Source organism: Oncorhynchus keta, chromosome 15, assembly GCF_023373465.1.
Source record: "Oncorhynchus keta strain PuntledgeMale-10-30-2019 chromosome 15, Oket_V2, whole genome shotgun sequence".
Classification (NCBI taxonomy): domain Eukaryota; kingdom Metazoa; phylum Chordata; class Actinopteri; order Salmoniformes; family Salmonidae; genus Oncorhynchus; species Oncorhynchus keta.
Genome location: NC_068435.1, coordinates 16,727,257 through 16,749,806, shown reverse-complemented (window position 1 = coordinate 16,749,806; position 22,550 = coordinate 16,727,257).

Below are 22,550 nucleotides of genomic sequence, written 5' to 3'. Positions count from 1 at the left end.
TTTGGTTGATTAACTTGAGTTCTGATAGTAATTCACCTGATTCAGATTCAATAGTTGCAATATCTGCTAATTGATCATTAGGGCGAAGCTTGTTAACCAGTAGATGACTGGGTCGATTACCATGGAAGTAAAGGTTTAGTCTAACGCGATGAGTGGCAAATTCTGCTCTCTGTCTTATCAATAGATTTAGTTCTGTCTTGGCTTTGTCTTGAATAGTCACTACTTGGTCTGAAAAAGTGTTTGCTGATGTAACCAACTTCACATAGCCCTTCAGAAGAAAGGCACACAGACACCCACACTTCAAGTTGACTTGGTTTTTATTTGCCGTAAAAGCAAAATATCAAACAGTGATGACAGTCATTGACAGGACAGTCACAGCCACACATTCACTGGTTCGGAAGGACACAATATATATTTTAAATAGGAGCAACAGTAATGATACATGCCCTCAATGTGAAGTGATATTAATCCATAAATACAGAGCACAAGTACAAACCTTTTTCACTTAGTATTTCGATAAATCACCTGCTAGCAATAGCTAGCGTGACATTACAGTGCACTGACTAACGGTGCTCGTCAGCTCATCATTAACATGGCTAGCTAAGCCAGCAAAAACATGATTAACTTGCTGAAATAGGCCGTAAATACATCAACGGTAAAATAAATATATAAACGCAGCAAAAAAATAAACGCCCTCTCACTGTCAACTGCGTTTATTTTCAGCAAACTTAACATGTGTAAATATTTGAATGAACATAAGATTCAACAACTGAGACATAAACTGAACAAGTTCCACAGACATGTGACTAACAGAAATGGAATAATATGTCCCTGAACAAAAGGGGGTCAAAAACAAAAGTAACAGTCAGTATCTGGTGTGGCCACCAGCTGCATTAAGTACTGCAGTGCATCTCATGGACTGCACCAGATTTGCCAGTTGTTGCTGTGAGATGTTACCCCGCTCTTCCACCAAGGCATCTGCAAGTTCCCGGACATTTCTGGGGGAATGGGGCATCAACAAGTCCCAGACGTGCTCAATGGGATTGAGATCTGGGCTCTAAATGTATAATGGCCATGACAGAACACTGATATTCCTGTCTTGCAGGAAATCATGCACAGAACGAGCAGTATGGATGGTGGCATTGTCATGTTGGAGGTTCATGTCAGGATGAGCCTGCAGGAAGAGTACCATATGAGGGAGGAGGATGTCTTCCTGTAACGCTCAGCGTTGAGATTGCCTGCAATGACAACAAGCTCAGTCCGATGATGCTGTGACACGTTGTTGCCGGTGATGTCTGGTGAGGATCTGCCTTACAACAGGCCTACAAGCCCTCAGTCCAGCCTCTCTCAGCCTATTGCGGACAGTCTGAGCACTGATGGAGGGATTGTGCGTTCCTGGTGCAACTCGGGCAGTTGTTGTCCTGGTGCAACTCAGGCAGTTGTTGTGTATTTTAATGAACTTTTGAGTTTTAACAAGTGCTATTAGCATTTAGCATAGTGCATTTGCATTTCCAGATGTCTAGATGGGACGCCTGCGTGTCAGGTAGGAGGAAGAGGTTAACTTCTTGTTAATCCAGCCGCTCTGTCAGATGTCAAAAAGGCTTTAAGGCAAAAAAGCATATCATGCCGATTATCTGAGGACAGTGCCGCGTACACAAGCATTAAAAACATTTTCCAAACAAGCAGAGGCGTCACAAAAGTCAGAAATAGCAATAAAGTAGATCACTTACCTTTGAAGATCTTCCTCTGTTTGCAATCCCAAGAGTCCCAGATACATAACAAATGGTAATTTTGTTCAATAAAGTCCTTCTTTGTATCCCAAAAAAGTCAGTTTAGTTGGCACGCTTGATTCGGGGTGGCAGGGTAGCCTAGTGGTTAGAGCGTTGGACTAGTAACCGAAAGGTTGCAAGTTCGAATCCCCGAGCTGACAAGGTACACATCTGTTGTTCTGCCCCTGAACAGGCAGTTAACCCACTGTTCCTAAGCCGTCATTGAAAACAAGAATAATCCACCTGTTCCTCTCATTCAAATTGGATACAAAGGAATCCCAAAAGTTATCAATAAACTTTGTCCAAACAAGTCAAACAACGTTTCTAAATAATCCTCAGGTAACCTAATATAAACGATCAAATTTAAGACAAAGAATATTATGTTCATTACCGGAGATAAATAAGGAAGTGCGCACCCTCATCCACGCCCACCACGAGACTACAGTCCAAATGAGAGCCACCTAGAAAAACTACAAATTCTAGCTATTTTTTTCAAAAAACAAGCCTGAAATGCTTTAAAGACTGTTGACATCTAGTGGAAGCCCTAGGAACTGCAATCTGGGAGGTATTTCTTTGATTTTCCCATAAACAAGCATTTGAATGGGAAGACACCTCAAAAAAAATTAATCCGGATGGATTCTCCTCGGGCTTTCGCCTGCTATATCAGCGCTGTTATACTTACATACATTATTTTAAAAGTTTTAGAAACTTCAGAGTGTTTTCTATCCAATACTACCAATTATATGCATATCCTAGCTTCTGGGCCTGAGTAACAGGCAGTTTACTTTGGGCACCTCAGTCATCCGAACTAGTTTCTTTCTAGAATATCAAGACAGCTGGAATGTTTGATAGGACTATTAAGACCTTTAAAATTCCACAAAAAAGTAGGACGCACAGGGAAACCCACACATTGGTCCCCACCCACAGGGAAACCCACACATTGGTCCCCACCCACAGGGAAACCCACACATTGGTCCCCACCCACAGGGAAACCCACACATTGGTCCCCACCCACAGGGAAACCCACACATTGGTCCCCACCCACAGGGAAACCCACACATTGGTCCCCACCCACAGGAAACCCACACATTGGTCCCCACCCACAGGAAACCCACACATTGGTCCCCACCCACAGGGAAACCCACACATTGGTCCCCACCCACAGGAAACCCACACATTGGTCCCCACCCACAGGGAGACCCACACATTGGTCCCCACCCACAGGGAGACCCCACATTGGTCCCCACCCACAGGAAAACACATTGGTCCCCACCCACAGGGAAACCCACACATTGGTCCCCACCCACAGGGAAACCCACACATTGGTCCCCACCCACAGGGAAACCCACACATTGGTCCCCACCCACAGGGAAACCCACACATTGGTCCCCACCCACAGGGAAACCCACACATTGGTCCCCACCCACAGGGAAACCCACACATTGGTCCCCACCCACAGGGAAACCCACACATTGGTCCCCACCCACAGGGAAACCCACACATTGGTCCCCACCCACAGGGAAACCCACACATTGGTCCCACCCACAGGGAGACCCACACATTGGTCCCCACCCACAGGGAGACCCACACATTGGTCCCCACCCACAGGGAGACCCACACATTGGTCCCCACCCACAGGGAGACCCACACATTGGTCCCCACCCTTCAGGGAGACCCACACATTGGTCCCCACCCACAGGGAAACCCACATTTGGTCCCCACCCACAGGGAAACCCACACATTGGTCCCCACCCACAGGAGACCCACACATTGGTCCCCACCCACAGGGTCACATTGGTCCCCACCCACAGGGAAACCCACACATTGGTCCCCACCCACAGGGAAACTTTAAAACACATTGGTCCCCACCCACAGGGAAACCCACACATTGGTCCCCACCCACAGGAGACCCACACATTGGTCCCCACCCACAGGGAGACCCACACATTGGTCCCCACCCACAGGGAGACCCACACATTGGTCCCCACCCACAGGGAAACCCACACATTGGTCCCCACCCACAGGGAGACCCACACATTGGTCCCCACCCACAGGGAAACCACACATTGGTCCCCACCCACAGGGAAACCACACATTGGTCCCCACCCACAGGGAGACCCACACATTGGTCCCCACCCACAGGGAGACCCACACATTGGTCCCCACCCACAGGGAGACCCACACATTGGTCCCCACCCACAGGGAAACCCACACATTGGTCCCCACCCACAGGGAAACCCACACATTGGTCCCCACCCACAGGGAGACCCACACATTGGTCCCCACCCACAGGGAAACCCACACATTGGTCCCCACCCACAGGGAAACCCACACATTGGTCCCCACCCACAGGGAAACCCACACATTGGTCCCCACCCACAGGGAAACCCACACATTGGTCCCCACCCACAGGGAAACCCACACATTGGTCCCCACCCACAGGGAGACCCACACATTGGTCCCCACCCACAGGGAAACCCACACATTGGTCCCCACCCACAGGGAAACCCACACATTGGTCCCCACCCACAGGGAAACCCACACATTGGTCCCCACCCACAGGGAAACCCACACATTGGTCCCCACCCACAGGGAAACCCACACATTGGTCCCCACCCACAGGGAGACCCACACATTGGTCCCCACCCACAGGGAAACCCACACATTGGTCCCCACCCACAGGGAAACCCACACATTGGTCCCCACCCACAGGGAAACCCACACATTGGTCCCCACCCACAGGGAAACCCACACATTGGTCCCCACCCACAGGAGACCCACACATTGGTCCCCACCCACAGGGAGACCCACACATTGGTCCCCACCCACAGGGAGACCCACACATTGGTCCCCACCCACAGGAAACCCACACATTGGTCCCCACCCACAGGGAAACCCACACATTGGTCCCCACCCACAGGGAAACCCACACATTGGTCCCCACCCACAGGGAAACCCACACATTGGTCCCCACCCACAGGGAAACCCACACATTGGTCCCCACCCACAGGGAAACCCACACATTGGTCCCCACCCACAGGGAAACCCACACATTGGTCCCCACCCACAGGGAAACCCACACATTGGTCCCCACCCACAGGGAAACCCCACATTGGTCCCCACCCACAGGGAAACCCACACATTGGTCCCCACCCACAGGGAGACCCACACATTGGTCCCCACCCACAGGGAGACCCACACATTGGTCCCCACCCACAGGGAGACCCACACATTGGTCCCCACCCACAGGGAAACCCACACATTGGTCCCCACCCACAGGGAAACCCACACATTGGTCCCCACCCACAGGGAAACCCACACATTGGTCCCCACCCACAGGGAAACCCACACATTGGTCCCCACCCACAGGGAAACCCACACATTGGTCCCCACCCACAGGGAAACCCACACATTGGTCCCCACCCACAGGGAAACCCACACATTGGTCCCCACCCACAGGGAAACCCACACATTGGTCCCCACCCACAGGGAAACCCACACATTGGTCCCCACCCACAGGGAAACCCACACATTGGTCCCCACCCACAGGGAAACCCACACATTGGTCCCCACCCACAGGGAAACCCACACATTGGTCCCCACCCACAGGGAAACCCACACATTGGTCCCCACCCACAGGGAAACCCACACATTGGTCCCCACCCACAGGGAAACCCACACATTGGTCCCCACCCACAGGGAGACCCACACATTGGTCCCCACCCACAGGGAAACCCACACATTGGTCCCCACCCACAGGGAAACCCACACATTGGTCCCCACCCACAGGGAAACCCACACATTGGTCCCCACCCACAGGGAAACCCACACATTGGTCCCCACCCACAGGGAAACCCACACATTGGTCCCCACCCACAGGGAAACCCACACATTGGTCCCCACCCACAGGGAAACCCACACATTGGTCCCCACCCACAGGGAAACCCACACATTGGTCCCCACCCAGAAGACGCTTATATGGAGTGTCTTAAGCAGCACATTTTTGGTCTTAAGGTATAAAATAATAATTGTATTAATTATAATAAACTAAAACAAAATAAGTAACCAAATCAGATCTGTACAATTAAGTTAGCAGACTTGATGAGTAAGGGTGGGTAAAGAGGAAAATATTAAGAAAATGAAAACAAAGATATGACAGATATGCAAGCCTAATGCCTAAACAGTCAGCTATAGGATAGCTATAAAACCAATAGCACCTAATACACGATCAACACTTATTAGCCATATGCTTTAAATGACCTTAAAACGAAATTTCTCCTCATTTATGTGCTCTATACTATGTACAAAAAAGGAAAAGGGTATGTGCAAAAAGTCTATACTCCAGATCAGTCACCAAGAATCCTTTCTGAGGCAAAATGCATGCTGAGATCTACCGCTCAGATTTCCTTTTTAAACATGACTTAAATATAAGCCTATAAAACATTAACCAAATAAAAACTGTTCTGTAGCGATGAGGTTTGTGCAGTAGGCTATAGAACCAATAGATGATCACTGCATATTGGCTATGCATGAATTGCCCTGCCAATATTGTACTTCTCAAACCATTTTGAAATAATTTTTCAAAATTGTAGGTGTATGATGACACTGGTAATGGATCATCTGTTGTATTACTTGTGGACTGATGGCCTGCATCTGATTGTCATTTACAGTGGGGATAACAAGTATTTGATACACTGCCGATTTTGCAGGTTTTCCTACTTACAAAGCATGTAGAGGTCTGTAATTTTTATCATAGGTACACTTCAACTGTGAGAGAAAATCACATTGTATGATTTTTAAGTAATTCATTTGCATTTTATTGCATGACATAAGTATTTAATAACCTACCAACCAGTAAGAATTCCGGCTCTCACAGACCTGTTAGTTTTTCTTTAAGATGTCCTCCTGTTCTCCACTCATTACCTGTATTAACTGCACCTGTTTGAACTCGTTACCTGTATAAAAGACACCTGTCCACACACTCAATCAAACAGACTCCAACCTCTCCACAATGGCCAAGACCAGAGAGCTGTGTAAGGACATCAGGGCTAGAATTGTAGACCTGCACAAGGCTGGGATGGGCTACAGGACAATAGGCAAGCAGCTTGGTGAGAAGGCAACAACTGTTGGCGCAATTATTTGAAAATGGAAGAAGTTCAAGATGACAGTCAATCACCCTCGGTCTGGGGCTCCATGCAAGATCTCACCTCATGGGGCATCAATGATCATGAGGAAGGTGAGGGATCAGCCCAGAACTACACGGCAGGACCTGGTTAATGACCTGAAGAGAGCTGGGACCACAGTCTCAAAGAAAACCATTAGTATGCCACTATGCCGTCACGGATTAAAATCCTGCAGCGCACACAAGGTCCCCCTGCTCAAGCCAGCGCATGTCCAAGCCCGTCTGAAGTTTGCCAATGACCATCTGGATGATCCAGAGGAGGAATGGGAGAAGGTCATGTGGTCTGATGAGACAAAAATAGAGCTTTTTGGTCTAAACTCCACTCGCCGTGTTTGGAGGAAGAAGAAGGATGAGTACAACCCCAAGAGCACCATCCCAACCGTGAAGGTGGTGGAAACATCATTCTTTGGGGATGCTTTTCTGCAAAGGGGACAGGATGACTGCACCATACTGAGGGGAGGATGGATGGGGCCATGTATCGCGAGATCTTGGCCAACAACCTCCTTCCTTCAGTAAGAGCATTGAAGATGGGTCGTGGCTGGGTCTTCCAGCATGACAACAACCCGAAACACACAGCCAGGGCAACTAAGGAGTGGCTCTGTAAGAAGCATCTCAAGGTCCTGGAGTGGCCTAGCCAGTCTCCAGACCTGAACCCAATAGAAAATCTGTGGAGAGAGCTGAACGTCCGTATTGCCCAGCGACAGCCCCAAAACCTGAAGGATCTGGAGAAGGTCTGTATGGAGGAGTGGGCCCAAATCCCTGCTGCAGTGTGTGAAAACCTGGTCAAGAACTACAGGAAACGTATGACTCTGTAATTGCAAAGGTTTCTGTACAAAATATCATGTTCTGCTTTTCTGATGTATCAAATACTTATGTCATGCAATAAAATTTTAATGAATTACTTAAAAATCATACAATGTGATTTTCGGGATATTTGTTTTAGATTCCATCTCTCACAGTTGAAGTGTACCTATGATAAAAATGACAGACCTCTACATGCTTTGTAATACTTGTTCTCCCCACTGTATATGAAAATGTTGCACACAGATAAGGGCGGCCGTGCTTCTAGCTCCAAATCAACATTGCAGTATTTCATTTTTTATGTGTTATTTCTTATGTTATTAGCCCAGTCTCTGAATAATGAAGTTGACGAGCTCAAGGCGAGGATTTCCAGTGAACCATCAGGGATTGTAACATACTCTTTCACAAAAACATGGTTCTCTAGGGATATACTGTCTGTCCGTACAGCCAGTTGGGTTCTCAGTTCATCGCGCAGACAGGAATATATATATCTTGGGAAGAAGAAGGGCAGGGGTGTATGTTTCATGATTAACCACTCATGGTGTGTTTGTGATAACATACATGAACTCAAGTCCTTTTGATGCTAAAACACTCGACCACTGCTACTCCAACTTCTGGGATGCCTACAAGTCCCCCCCCTTTCTTCGGCAAATCTGATCATGACTCCATTTTGCTCCTCCCTTCCTATAGGCAGAAACTCAAACCATAAGTACCCGTGCTAAGGACTGTTCAACGCTGGTCTGACCAATCGGAATCCACGCTTCAAGATTGTTTTGATCACACGGACTGGGATATGTTCCGGGTAGGCTCCGAGAATAACATTGATGAATGCACTGATATGGTGACTGAGTTTATCAGGAAGTTGATAGAAGAAGTTGTACCAACTGTGACTATTAAAACCTTACCCTAAACAGAAACCGTGGATAGATGGCATCATTCACACAAAATTAAAAGCGCTAACCACCGCATTTAACCTTGGCAAGGTGACTGGGAATATGGCCGAATACAAACAGTGTAGTTATTCCCTCTGTAAGGCAATCAAACAGGAAAAACGTCAGTATAGAGACAAAGTGGAGTCGCAATTCAACGGGTCAGACACGAGACATATGTGGCAGGGTCTACATACAATCACGGACTACAAAGGGGAAACCAGCTACGTCGCGGACACCGATGTCTTGCTTCCGGACAAGCTAAACACCTTCACCCGCTTTGAGGATAACACAGTGCCCCCGATGCGGCCGGCTACCAAGGACTGTGGGCTCTCCTTCTCCGTGGCCGACGTGTATAAGATATTTAAGCATGTTAACCCTTGCAAGACTGGCGGCCAAAGCAGCATCCCTAGCGGCGTACTCAGAGCATGCGCAGACCAGCTGGCTGGAGTGTTTATGTACATATTCAATCTCTCCCTATCCCAGTCTGCTGTCCCCACATGCTTCAAGACTTTCCCCATTGTTCCTGTACCCAAGAAATGAAAGGTAACTGAATTAAATGATCATCGCTCCATAGCACTCACGTCTGTCATTATGAAGTGCTTTGAGAGACTAGTCAAGGATCATATCACCTCTATCTTACCTGACACCCTAGACCCACTTCAATTTGCCCCAATAGGTCCACAGACGATGCAATCGCCATTGCACTGCACACTGCCTTATCCCATCTGGACAAGAGGAATACCTATGTAAGAATGATGTTCATGGACTATCGCTCAGCATTCAACACCATAGTACCCTCCAAGCTCATCATTAAGCTTGGGGCCCTGGGTCTGAACCCCGCCCTGTGCAACTGGGTCCTGGACTTCCTGATGGGCCGCCCCCAAGTGATGAAGGTAGGAAACAACACCACCTCAACACAGGGGCCCCACAATGGTGCGTGCTCATTCCCCTCCTGTACACCCATGACTGCATGGCCATGTCCGGCTCCAACTCAATCATCAAGTTTGTTAGACGACACAACAGTAGAAGGCCTGATTACCAACAATGATGAGACGGCCTACAGGGAGGAGGTGAGGGCCCTGGGAATGTGGTGCCAGGAAAATAACCTCTCACCCAACATCAACAAAACTAAGAAATAGATGGTGGACTTCAGAAAATAGCAGGGGGAACACCCTCTATCCATATTGATGGGACCACAGTGGAGAATGTGGAACATTTCAAGTTCCTCGGCATACACATCACTGACAAACTGAAATAGCTTCTTCAACCTCAGGAGGCTGAAGAGGCTGAAGACATTCGGCATGGCACTTAAAACCCTCACAAACTTGTACAGATGCACAATTCAGAGCATCCTGTCGGGCTGTATCACCACCTGGTATGGCAACTGCACCGCCCGCAGCCGCAGATCTCTCCAGAGAGCATCACCAGGGTCAAACTACCTGCCCTCCAGGACACCTACACCACCCGATGTCACAGGAAGACCAAAAAGATCAAGAACCACCCGAGCTCCTGCCTGTTCACCCCTTTATCATCCAGAAGGAGAGGTCAGTACAGGTGCATCAAAGCAGGGACCGAGAGACTGAAAAACAGCTTCTATCTCAAGGCCATCAGACTGTTAAACAGCCATCACTAACATTGAGTGGCTGCTGCCAACATACTGACTCAACTCCAGCCACTTTAATAATGGAAAAATGTATGTAATCAATTTATCACTAGCCACTTTATATAATGTTTACACCCTACATTACTCATCTCATAGGTATATATTGTACGCTATACCATCTACTGCATCTTGCCTATGCCGTTCGGCCATCACTCATTTATATATTTTTATGTACATATCCGTATTCATTCCTTTACACGTCTGTATAAGGTAGTTGTGGAATTGTTAGGTTAGATTACTTGTTAGATATTACTGCATGGTTGGAACTAGAAGCACAAGCATTTCGCTACACTTGCATTAACATCTGCTAACCATGTGTATGTGACAAATACATTTGATTTGATTTGAAGGAGCTGGAGCAGTATTGCCTTGAAGAATGGGCAAAAAACCCAGTGGCTAGATGTGCCAAGCTTATAGACACACATACCCCAAGAGACATGCAACTGTAATTGCTGCAAAAGGTGGCTCTACAAAGTATTGACTTTGGGGGGGTGAATAGTTCAGCACGCTCGTTTTTTTGTTGTTGTCTTATTTCACAATAAAACATATTTAGCATCTTCAAAGTGGTATGCATATTGTTTAAATCAAATGATACAAACACCTTAGAAATACATTTTAAATCCAGGTTGTAATACAATAAAATAGGAAAAATGCCAAGGGGGTGAATACTTTTGCAAGCCACTGTAAACAAGATGGCTATAACGACTCAGTCTACCTAGCCAGACACCTAGGTATTTGTAATTGTCCACATTCTAAGTTAGAACTGTCCATAGTAGTGATGCTAGTCGGGCAGGAGGGTGTGGGCAGGGAACGGTTGAAAAGGATGCATTTGGTTTTACTTGCGTTTAAGAGCAGTTGGAGACCACGGAAGGAGTGTTGCATGGCATTGAAGCTCGTTTGGAGGTTAATAATAAACAGTTTTCCATTTTGTTAGGAAGCTACATATACATCACCCTTGTTGTGGATAGTTTGACTTTGGTGGGGCAAGGCAACAGTCTTGATGGAATGAAATGTGAAAGAATGGAATGAAATAAGGAAGGATGGATAAAGGATGGATTGATGGACGGATGTGTGCAATAGGTGGTTCTCTGTAACAGGCTTGGGTCGTGTCCGTGTCTCTCTTCACTCTCAGGTTGGGGGTTGTGTCCGTGCCTCTCTGCACTCTCAGGTAAGGGGTACCGTTCTGTTGTTCCAGGGCTGGTTTAAGTGTTCTTGAAGAGCTGTTTGCACATAGCTCCATATGCTCTCAGCTCCTGCAGAGAGAACAGCTTTTTTCAAAATCCTTTTAATTAATTATTGATTTCTTCGTGTAGGAAGCGAAAAATAACCCCCCATTAATTGAGGTAAACAGCTGTGAAAATGTATTTAAAAAAAAACATTAAATCAATCTCCTCTATGGAGAATAACCATAGTCAAAGCACTTGTACTTGCAGTTCTATTTCTAACCATCAGAGGCCACTGTTGTTCATTGTTCCAGGGATTAGTGACTCCTGTAAGCAACTCTGCTGATGAATAATTTCATGGCCAATGATTGCGAACATCTGTTAGAATCACTTTGACTAAATAATATGTCAGCCTTTTACCACAGGATGTTGGTGGAACCTTAATTGGGGAGGACGGGCATGTGGTAATGGCTAGTGCGGAATAAATGGAAAGATGTCAACAACATCATATACTTAGTTTCCATGGTTCCCATGTGTTCGATGCAATTCCATTCGCTCTGTTCCAGACATTATTATGAGCCGTTCTCCCCTCAGCAGCCTCCACTGCCTTTTACTCAGCTTTGACGAAAATAATCATATAGCAATGAAAATCCGCAATGACAAGGTAGTCATACGGTAGTCAGTGTCATTTTTTACTCTCTCCTATTTATCTATAGCCACATCTATATACATGTTTTAAATCACCTGATCTGAGATATGTTGTGACAACAAGTAAAATCAGGACCTGAGGAAGTAGACTTGCATTCAAATGACATGAATGAATAGACTCTCTTACCAAATAAAGCTTATCTCCCTCAACCCAATGGGTCCAGCCTCGGCCCTCCTTCTCTCCCTTCTGAACACACAACAGCTTGTCCCCCTCCCATGAGATAGTTGTCTACGGGAAGAGAGGAGAGACACCATCATGCATTCTACTGTCAGTTAGGAGCATGACCCACCCACACGCACACATAGCATCCACAACCATAAGTAGAACAACTTACAGGGAGAACATACACTGAGTGTACAAAACATTAGGAACATCTGCTCTTTCCATGACATAGACTGACCAGGTAAAATCTATGATCCCTTAAACCTGTTGGTTTTTTTCACGCTCAACAGTTTCCCGTGTATCAAGAATGGTCCACCACCCAAAAGACATCCAGTCAATTTGGAACAACTGTGGGAAACATTGAGTCAACATGGGCCAGCATCGCTTTCGACACCTTGTAGAATCTATGCTCAACGAATTGAAGCTGTTCTGTGAAGGGGGTGGAACTCAATATTATTATTATATGTTTTGTACATTGTGTATACAGACAGAAACATGTAACCACACTTCTCAGCAAAGTAAAATAACTTTTCATATATTGTTCAGAGTACAGGAGCAAATAATATGCCAAAGGACTTGAATGAGATCAGAATGTGAGGATAGGCTGACATCGATTTGTGTATTTATATTTATTATGGATCCCCATTAGCTGCTGCACTCTTCCTGGGGTCCAGCAAAATTAAAGCAGTTTGTACAATTTTAAAACATTACAATACATTCACAGATTTCACAACACACTGTGTGCCCTCAGGACCCTACTCCACCACTACCACAGATCTACAGTACTAAATCCATGTGTATGTATAGTGCGTATGTTATCCTATGTGTGTGTGTGTTTGCATGTGTCTGTGCCAACGTTTGTGTTGCTTCACAGCCCCCGCTGTTCCATAAGGTGTTTTTTTTATCTGTTTTTTAAATAACATTTTACTGCTCAAGTCAGTTACATGATGTGTAATGGAGTTCCATGTAGTCATGTCTCTATGTAATACTGTGTGCCTCCCATAGTCTGTTCTGGATATTGGGACTGTGACGAGACCTCTTGTGGCATGTCTTGTGGGGTATGCATGGGTATCCGAGCTGTGTACCAGTAGTTTAGACAGACAGCTCGGTGCATTCAACATGTCAATACCTCTCAAAAACAAAAGCAGTGGTGAAGTCAGTCTCTCCTCTATTTTCAGCCAGGAGAGATTGACATGCATATTATTAATATTAGCTCTCTGTGTACAGTGGGGCAAAAAAGTATTTAGTCAGCCACCAATTGTGCAAGTTCTCCCACTTAAAAAGAAGAGAGAGGCCTGTAATTTTCATCATAGATACATACACTTCAACTATGACAGACAAAACGAGAAAAAAAAAATCAGAAAAACACATTGTAGGATTTTTTATTTGTTTATTTGCAAATTATGGTGGAAAATAAGTATTTATATATCTATATTGATACTGTTATCTATATCAGTCTATATCCAGAAATATGTTTTGTCCAAATAAAAATGGAGTTTGAATGTACAACAGACTCACCATGTTTTTGTATATATATATATATATATATATATATATATGCCATTTAGCTGACGCTTTTATCCAAAGCGACTTACAGTCATGTGTGCATACATTCTACGTATGGGTGGTCCCGGGAATCGAACCCACTACCCTGGCGTTACAAGCGCCATGCTCTACCAACTGAGCCACAGAAGGACCAACTCACCATGCATTTTCTGTCATCGACATTTACATTACATTTACATTTAAGTCATTTAGCAGACGCTCTTATCCAGAGCGACTTACAAATTGGTGCATACACCTTATGACAACCAGTGGAACAGCCACTTGCATCTAAATCTTGTTGGGGGAGAAGGGGGGTGAGAAGGATTACTTACCCTTACTTACCCTATCCTAGGTATTCCTTGAAGAGGTGGGGTTTCAGGTGTCTCCGGAAGGTGGTGATTGACTCCGCTGTCCTGGCGTCGTGAGGGAGTTTGTTCCACCATTGGGGGCCAGAGCAGCGAACAGTTTTGACTGGGCTGAGCGGGAACTGTACTTCCTCAGTGGTAGGGAGGCGAGCAGGCCAGAGGTGGATGAACGCAGTGCCCTTGTTTGGGTGTAGGGCCTGATCAGAGCCTGGAGGTACTGAGGTGCCGTTCCCCTCACAGCTCCGTAGGCGAGCACCATGGTCTTGTAGCGGATGCGAGCTTCAACTGGAAGCCAGTGGAGAGAGCGGAGGAGCGGGGTGACGTGAGAGAACTTGGGAAGGTTGAACACCAGACGGGCTGCGGCGTTCTGGATGAGTTGTAGGGGTTTAATGGCACAGGCAGGGAGCCCAGCCAACAGCGAGTTGCAGTAATCAAGACGGAGATGACAAGTGCCTGGATTAGGACCTGCGCCGCTTCCTGTGTGAGGCAGGGTCGTACTCTGCGGATGTTGTAGAGCATGAACCTACAGGAACGGGACACCGCCTTGATGTTAGTTGAGAACGTCAGGGTGTTGTCCAGGATCACGCCAAGGTTCTTAGCGCTCTGGGAGGAGGACACAATGGAGTTGTCAACCGTGATGGCGAGATCATGGAACGGGCAGTCCTTCCCCGGGAGGAAGAGGAGCTCCGTCTTGCTGAGGTTCAGCTTGAGGTGGTGATCCGTCATCCACACTGATATGTCTGCCAGACATGCAGAGATGCGATTCGCCACCTGGTCATCAGAAGGGGGAAAGGAGAAGATTAATTGTGTGTCGTCTGCATAGCAATGATAGGAGAGACCATGTGAGGTTATGACAGAGCCAAGTGACTTGGTGTATAGCGAGAATAAGAGAGGGCCTAGAACAGAGCCCTGGGGGACACCAGTGGTGAGAGCGCGTGGTGAGGAGACAGATTCTCGCCACGCCACCTGGTAGGAGCGACCTGTCAGGTAGGACGCAATCCAAGCGTGGGCCGCGCCGGAGATGCCCAACTCGGAGAGGGTGGAGAGGAGGATCTGATGGTTCACAGTATCGAAGGCAGCCGATAGGTCTAGAAGGATGAGAGCAGAGGAGAGAGAGTTAGCTTTAGCAGTGCGGAGCGCTCCGTGATACAGAGAAGAGCAGTCTCAGTTGAATGACTAGTCTTGAAACCTGACTGATTTGGATCAAGAAGGTCATTCTGAGAGAGATAGCGGTAGAGCTGGCCAAGGACGGCACGCTCAAGAGTTTTGGAGAGAAAAGAGAGAAGGGATACTGGTCTGTAGTTGTTGACATCGGAGGGATCGAGTGTAGGTTTTTTCAGAAGGGGTGCAACTCTCGCTCTCTTGAAGACGGGAGGGACGTAGCCAGCGGTCAGGGATGAGTTGATGAGCGAGGTGAGGTAAGGGAGAAGGTCTCCGGAAATGGTCTGGAGAAGAGAGGAGGGGATAGGGTCAAGCGGGCAGGTTGTTGGGCGGCCGGCCGTCACAAGACGCGAGATTTCATCTGGAGAGAGAGGGAGAAAGAGGTCAGAGCATAGGGTAGGGCAGTGTGAGCAGAACCAGCGGTGTCGTTTGACTTAGCAAACGAGGATCGGATGTCATCGACCTTCTTTTCAAAATGGTTGACGAAGTCATCTGCAGAGAGGGGAGGAGGGGGGGGAGGAGGATTCAGGAGGGAGGAGAAGGTGGCAAAGAGCTTCCTAGGGTTAGAGGCAGATGCTTGGAATTTAGAATGGTAGAAAGTGGCTTTAGCAGCAGAGACAGAGGAGGAAAATGTAGAGAGGAGGGAGTGAAAGGATGCCAGGTCCGCAGGGAGGCGAGTTTTCCTCCATTTCCGCTCGGCTGCCCGGAGCCCTGTTCTGTGAGCTCGCAATGAGTCGTCGAGCCACGGAGCGGGAGGGGAGGACCGAGCCGGCCTGGAGGATAGGGGACATAGAGAGTCAAAGGATGCAGTAAGGGAGGAGAGGAGGGTTGAGGAGGCAGAATCAGGAGATAGGTTGGAGAAAGTTTGAGCAGAGGGAAGAGATGATAGGATGGAAGAGGAGAGAGTAGCGGGGGAGAGAGAGCGAAGGTTGGGACGGCGCGATACCATCCGAGTAGGGGCAGTGTGGGAAGTGTTGGATGAGAGCGAGAGGGAAAAGGATACAAGGTAGTGGTCGGAGACTTGGAGGGGAGTTGCAATGAGGTTAGTGGAAGAACAGCATCTAGTAAAGATGAGGTCAAGCGTATTGCCTGCCTTGTGAGTAGGGGGAAGGTGAGAGGGTGAGGTCAAAAGAGGAGAGGAGTGGAAAGAAGGAGGCAGAGAGGAATGAGTCAAAGGTAGACGTGGGGAGGTTAAAGTCGCCCAGAACTGTGAGAGGTGAGCCGTCCTCAGGAAAGGAGCTTATCAAGGCATCAAGCTCATTGATGAACTCTCCGAGGGAACCTGGAGGGCGATAAATGATAAGGATGTTAAGCTTGAAAGGGCTGGTAACTGTGACAGCATGGAATTCAAAGGAGGCAATAGACAGATGGGTAAGGGGAGAAAGAGAGAAAGACCACTTGGGAGAGATGAGGATCCCGGTGCCACCACCCCGCTGACCAGAAGCTCTCGGGGTGTGCGAGAACACGTGGGCGGACGAGGAGAGAGCAGTAGGAGTAGCAGTGTTATCTGTGGTGATCCATGTTTCCGTCAGTGCCAAGAAGTCAAGGGACTGGAGGGAGGCATAGGCTGAGATGAACTCTGCCTTGTTGGCCGCAGATCGGCAGTTCCAGAGGCTACCGGAGACCTGGAACTCCACGTGGGTCGTACGCGCTGGGACCACCAGGCTAGGGTGGTCGCGGCCACGCGGTGTGGAGCGTTTGTATGGTCTGTGCAGAGAGGAGAGAACAGGGATAGACAGACACATAGTTGACAGGCTACAGAAAAGGCTACGCTAATGCAAGGAAATTGGAATGACAAGCGGACTACACGTCTCGAATGTTCAGAAAGTTAAGCTTACGTAGCAAGAATCTTATTGACTAAAATGATTAAAATGATACAGTACTGCTAAAGTAGGCTAGCTGGCAGTAGCTGCGTTGTTGACACTACACTAATCAAGTCGTTCCGTTGAGTGTAATAATTTCTACAGTGCTGCTATTCGGGGGCTAGCTGGCTAGCTAGCAGTGTTGTTTACGTTACGTTGAGTTAAAAGAACGACAATAGCTGGCTAGCTAACCTAGGAAATCGGTCTAGACTACACAATTATCTTTGAAACAAAGACGGCTATGTAGCTAGCTATGTAGCTAGCTACGATCAAACAAATCAAACCGTTGATCAAACTCCTTGCCAACATGGAAATCCATGTTGTAGTTCTTAAAGGTACTGAGGGTCTTGATGACAACGTGGGCACCATCGTGACTGATGTCTTTGTCGGGCTTCAACAAAGTGGCAATTTTCCTAATGGCAACATTTACATCTGTGTGATAGGTCCCCAAGGAAAGAAGAGAGAGTAAATAGATCAACACAGCAGGAAGGCTACACTCATCTATAGCCCAACGTCACAATCATCCTCCCATTTATGTAGCCTATAGGCTTTAACTGGATCCAACTCCCGGAAATCTTTTTGGCATACTTTGTAAATATGAGGCACTTTCGAAACCATTATTTTAAGTGACACAATGGTCAGTATCTACACCAGTGGTCCAATAAGAACACTTTCAAACTACTAAATGTTATATCCCTATATATGTCTCTAAATATTCAGAATAGTAATGTTCGCTAGGTCTATAGTTAGGATTTTGAATTATGGCTAGAGCTCAATTTTGAACCCATGGCGCAGTGGTCCGGCAGGTATCCTTGCGCATCATCCATTTTGACTGAAGTTTGAATCCCCGTCATTAAGCAGCAAACCACCCATAAAATACTTTTTGTGGGACAACTCACCGAGGGCTTTCAAGTACTCTTCGAAGTTGTCATTAGAAATCATTTTCCAATACCCATTCAAATCAACTGGCATATTGTCTGTGTATTTCTAGTGTCCTTACTTCCAGTGAAAGGGGTAAAGGAGATACGATATCGATGTTTACTTGCAATCGAATGCCGGACCGCTGTCCATACCTAAACATAACCCCTTTAATCTGATTACTTAGTAGTTTTAATTTTTTTCCTACAACATTTTGAGCCTCCCTCCACAGCTGATCCGCCGACTCGGCCCCATGCATCTCTGCGCAAACCGCGCATTCAGAACAAGGGCACATAGTCTATCAATTAAACCTCGTCCCCAGCCCATGAGAGCAGGCTGGGAACGACATAATATATAAATTATATCACAGTATTGTTCAATACACGTTTCCGATTGGTTAGAAGAACATTCTAGAATGGACATTAAATCCAGATAACGAGACACCTTTCAATATGCGCCTACAGATGCAGACCGTACTTGCTACAAAGTTACAAAAAGCTAAACTAACAACTAAACAAACTGAAATGGGATACATTGTAAACGCAGTTCCAACGACGAAAAAACCTAGCTAGGCATTGATTGGTTTTTGCAGAGACATTGTTTTGGAGCATCTGGTGAACTAACGTGGTGAGTGATCAACATGCATTTCTCTGGTCCCTACTGTTGCAGTCATGACGCAAGATGCACTCTGCTGTCAAATCCTTCCACATGTTTCTAGGTTGACCAGCTGTTTTCAGAAACTGTTTTTTTTATTCGGCAGATTTGCTAGCAACAAACTATTTAGCTAGTTAACTAGCCTAGTGCTTGATGTGCAATGCGATCCCCAGTCTCGAGTGGCCTGAGAATAAGGGAAACTTTTCTAGCTCTTCCAGGCTAAATCGGCCATTATCAGCGCATTGTTATGGATTTATCCAAATGAACGTCAATAGAAAACAGATACTTGTTATTCTGGCGGCGGAGGTCGTGACTATGTTAGCCGTAGTTAGCTGGCCCATCTAGCAAGCAAGTGTTAAGGGACAGGTCGCAATTTACTGGGGGGAAGGGGTGTCAAACTAAAAAATGTTGCTTTGGGGAGGGTTGTGTGTATTTTTTTATTGGGCACATGGGAGGGTAGTGCATTTTTTTTTCTGGTTAACGTTGGCTCTGTTGCAGGTTTTCCAATATAATTTCCATCCTAGCCACATTTCCTCAGCTGCTTACATGCGCCTCCCCAATATAAAGGTGTTTTGGTACTTCCCTTATGCACTACACTTCCATGTGCCAACTTTTATTATAAACTGGGTGGTTCGAGCCCAGAATGCTGATTGGCTGAAAGCTGGGGTATATCAAACCATATACCACTGGTTTAACAACACATTTATTAACCATGGGGGTTAAGGCTAAGGGCTGTATCCAGGCACTCCGCATTGTGTCGTGTGTAAGAACAGCCCTTAAATCAAATCAAATGTATTTCTAAAGCCCTTTTTACATCAGCAGACGTCACAAAGTGATTATACAGAAACACCGCCTATAACCCCAATGAGCAAGCAATGCAGATGTAGAAGCACTGTGTCTAGGAATAACTCCCTAGAAAGGCAGGAACCAAACCTAGAGAGGAACCAGGCTCTGAGGAGTGGCCAGTCCTCTTCTGGCTGTGCCGGGGGGAGGTTATAAGGGTGCATGGCCATTAAGGCCAGATTCTTCTTCAAGAGCTGTGGTATATTGACCATAACACACAGACAGCTGTGTGTTATGTGTTTGCTATCAGTTGGTTGTGTTGTACTTACCAGTAGCCAGTGTTCGCGGGGTCCGACATGCCAATCAACCTGCTATCAGCCAATCCCGGGAATGCCTGGAATGTTTGGATGCCGGGCATCCTGGTGGTTGACGGAGTGGCGTGGAGGGGGGTTGGGCAGGGGGATGGAGCATTGGAAGTTAAGACCAGGTTTAGCCATTGTTTTCTCTCTTACGTCTGGCCTTCACAAGAGAAGGTCACGGTTGTATTACAGTTGTATTTATTTGGCGTGGGCTACGGCCAAACAGTAGCCTGTGTAAAGTTGGGTTAATAAACCGTCAATTCGTAAACTCAAACCTCTGTCTGGACAATTGTTCCTTTATGACCTAGTCAGGTCATTACAATACATTTTCATTATGAATAGACAAGAACAGATAGGAATAGCTGATAGGCAGTGAACATGCCAGGTGCGTCATTGCGCATGAAAGAACAGTGAGGACATGACACTCAGCTCAAAAATCTCCCCTATTGATCTTGTTTAGGGACAATACAATTATCCTTCCTAGACTATAGTAGCTTACAACAAACACCACAATGCAATGAATAATTGTTTTCAAGTGAGTACAAAATTATACTCTAGGCTGCAGTGAAAATGTCATTTGAATAACGATGCAAAAGCCCTGTGATTTGAATGTTTAATTCCATCTGGATCAGTTGTGGTCTACTCTCGACAGTTTATAAGGTCTAGAAAGGCACAGTAGCAGGCCAGTCTGGCTGTTTTTTTAACTTCTGATACTGAATGCGCTGTCTGTATCAGATAATCATTCTCCCAAGTCCTCCTAAAATAATGTGGCCACATTTGCTCCTAGCAGGCCCAGTTATTCAGGAAAGCTTAACACCCACACTGCCTTCTCTCCAATCCGAGTGGCTATTCCTTGCGCACCTAGATAGTTATTGATCAATGACAAACATCCTGGGATTGACAACTTAAATGGAAAGCGACTGATGATAGTAGCTGACTCTATGGCCACTTATCTGTCATATTTAATCTGAGCCTTGAGGAAAGTCTTTGTCCTCAGGCCTTCGGGGAAGCCGTTAGTAATTCCACAACCCAACAGTGGTAAAGAGGCCTTTACTGGCTCTAACAGCAGACCTATCAGCTTGCTGCCAGCTCTTAGCAAACTGACTTTTAGCATGCTTATAGAGAAGGGCACTCAACATGTACTGAACTGACACAAATGACTGATGATTGGAAAGAAATTGTTAATAAGATGATTGTGGGCACTGTACTGTTAGATTTCAGTGCAGCCTTTGTTGAACAAATTGAGGAGACTAAATTACTTGGTGTTACCTTAGATTGTAAACAGTCAAGGTCAAAACATAGATTCAATGGTTGTAAAGATGGGGAGAGGTCTAGCCATAATAAAGGCTTTTTTGACACCACACTCCAAAAAGCAAGTCCTGCAGGCTGTAGTTTTGTCTAATCTCGATTATTGTCCAGTCGTGTGGTCGAGTGCTGCAAGGAAAGACCTAGTTAAGCTGCAGCTGGCCCAGAACAGAGCTGCATGTCTTGCTCTTCATTGTAATCAGAGGGCTGATATAAATTCTATGCATGCCAGTCTCTCTTGGCTAAGAGTTGAGGAGACTGACTGCATCACTTCTTTTTATTAAAAAAACATGAACGTGTTGAAAATCCCAAATTGTTTGCATAGTCCATTTACACACACACACACACACACACACACACACACACACACACACACACACACACACACACACACACACAAGACATGCCACCAGGGGTCTTTTTATAGTCCCCAAATCCAGAACAAATTCAAGAAAGCGTACAGATTTATGTAGAGCCATTATCGCATGGAACTCTGTTCCATCTCATATTGCTCAAATGAACAGCAAACCTGGTTTCAAAAAACAGATTAAGCAACGCCTCCCCCCTATTTGACCTAGATAGTTTGTGTATGTATTGATATGTAGACTGTGTGCGGCCACTGTTGATTGTGAAGATAGATGGCTTTTTCATTGAAGTAAAACAAAAGTTAGATGAAAAAGAGTACACCTATAGTGAAAAGTCTACAAGGGGAATTTAATAAGTTTTAATATTGTAGTGGAAGATGAGAAGAACGTTGGCATGGCCCAATAGAGGCTACTGTGGCAACTCCCTATTCAGGTAGGATGCAATTTGAAACTTAAATAATATAATAATAATAATATATGCCATTTAGCAGACGCTTTTATCCAAAGCGACTTACAGTCATGTGTGCATACATTCTACGTATGGGTGGTCCCGGGAATCGAACCCACTACCCTGGCGTTACAAGCGCCATGCTCTACCAACTGAGCTACAGAAGGACCACTTCTTCTAAATGTATTTCTAATAACTTGTTTTATCCTTATTATTGTATATAAATTATTGTAAGCTCCGGGCAGCCGAGCGGAAATGGAGGAAAACTCGCCTCCCTGCGGACCTGGCATCCTTTCACTCCCTCCTCTCTACATTTTCCTCCTCTGTCTCTGCTGCTAAAGCCACTTTCTACCATTCTAAGTTCCAAGCATCTGCCTCTAACCCTAGGAAGCTCTTTGCCACCT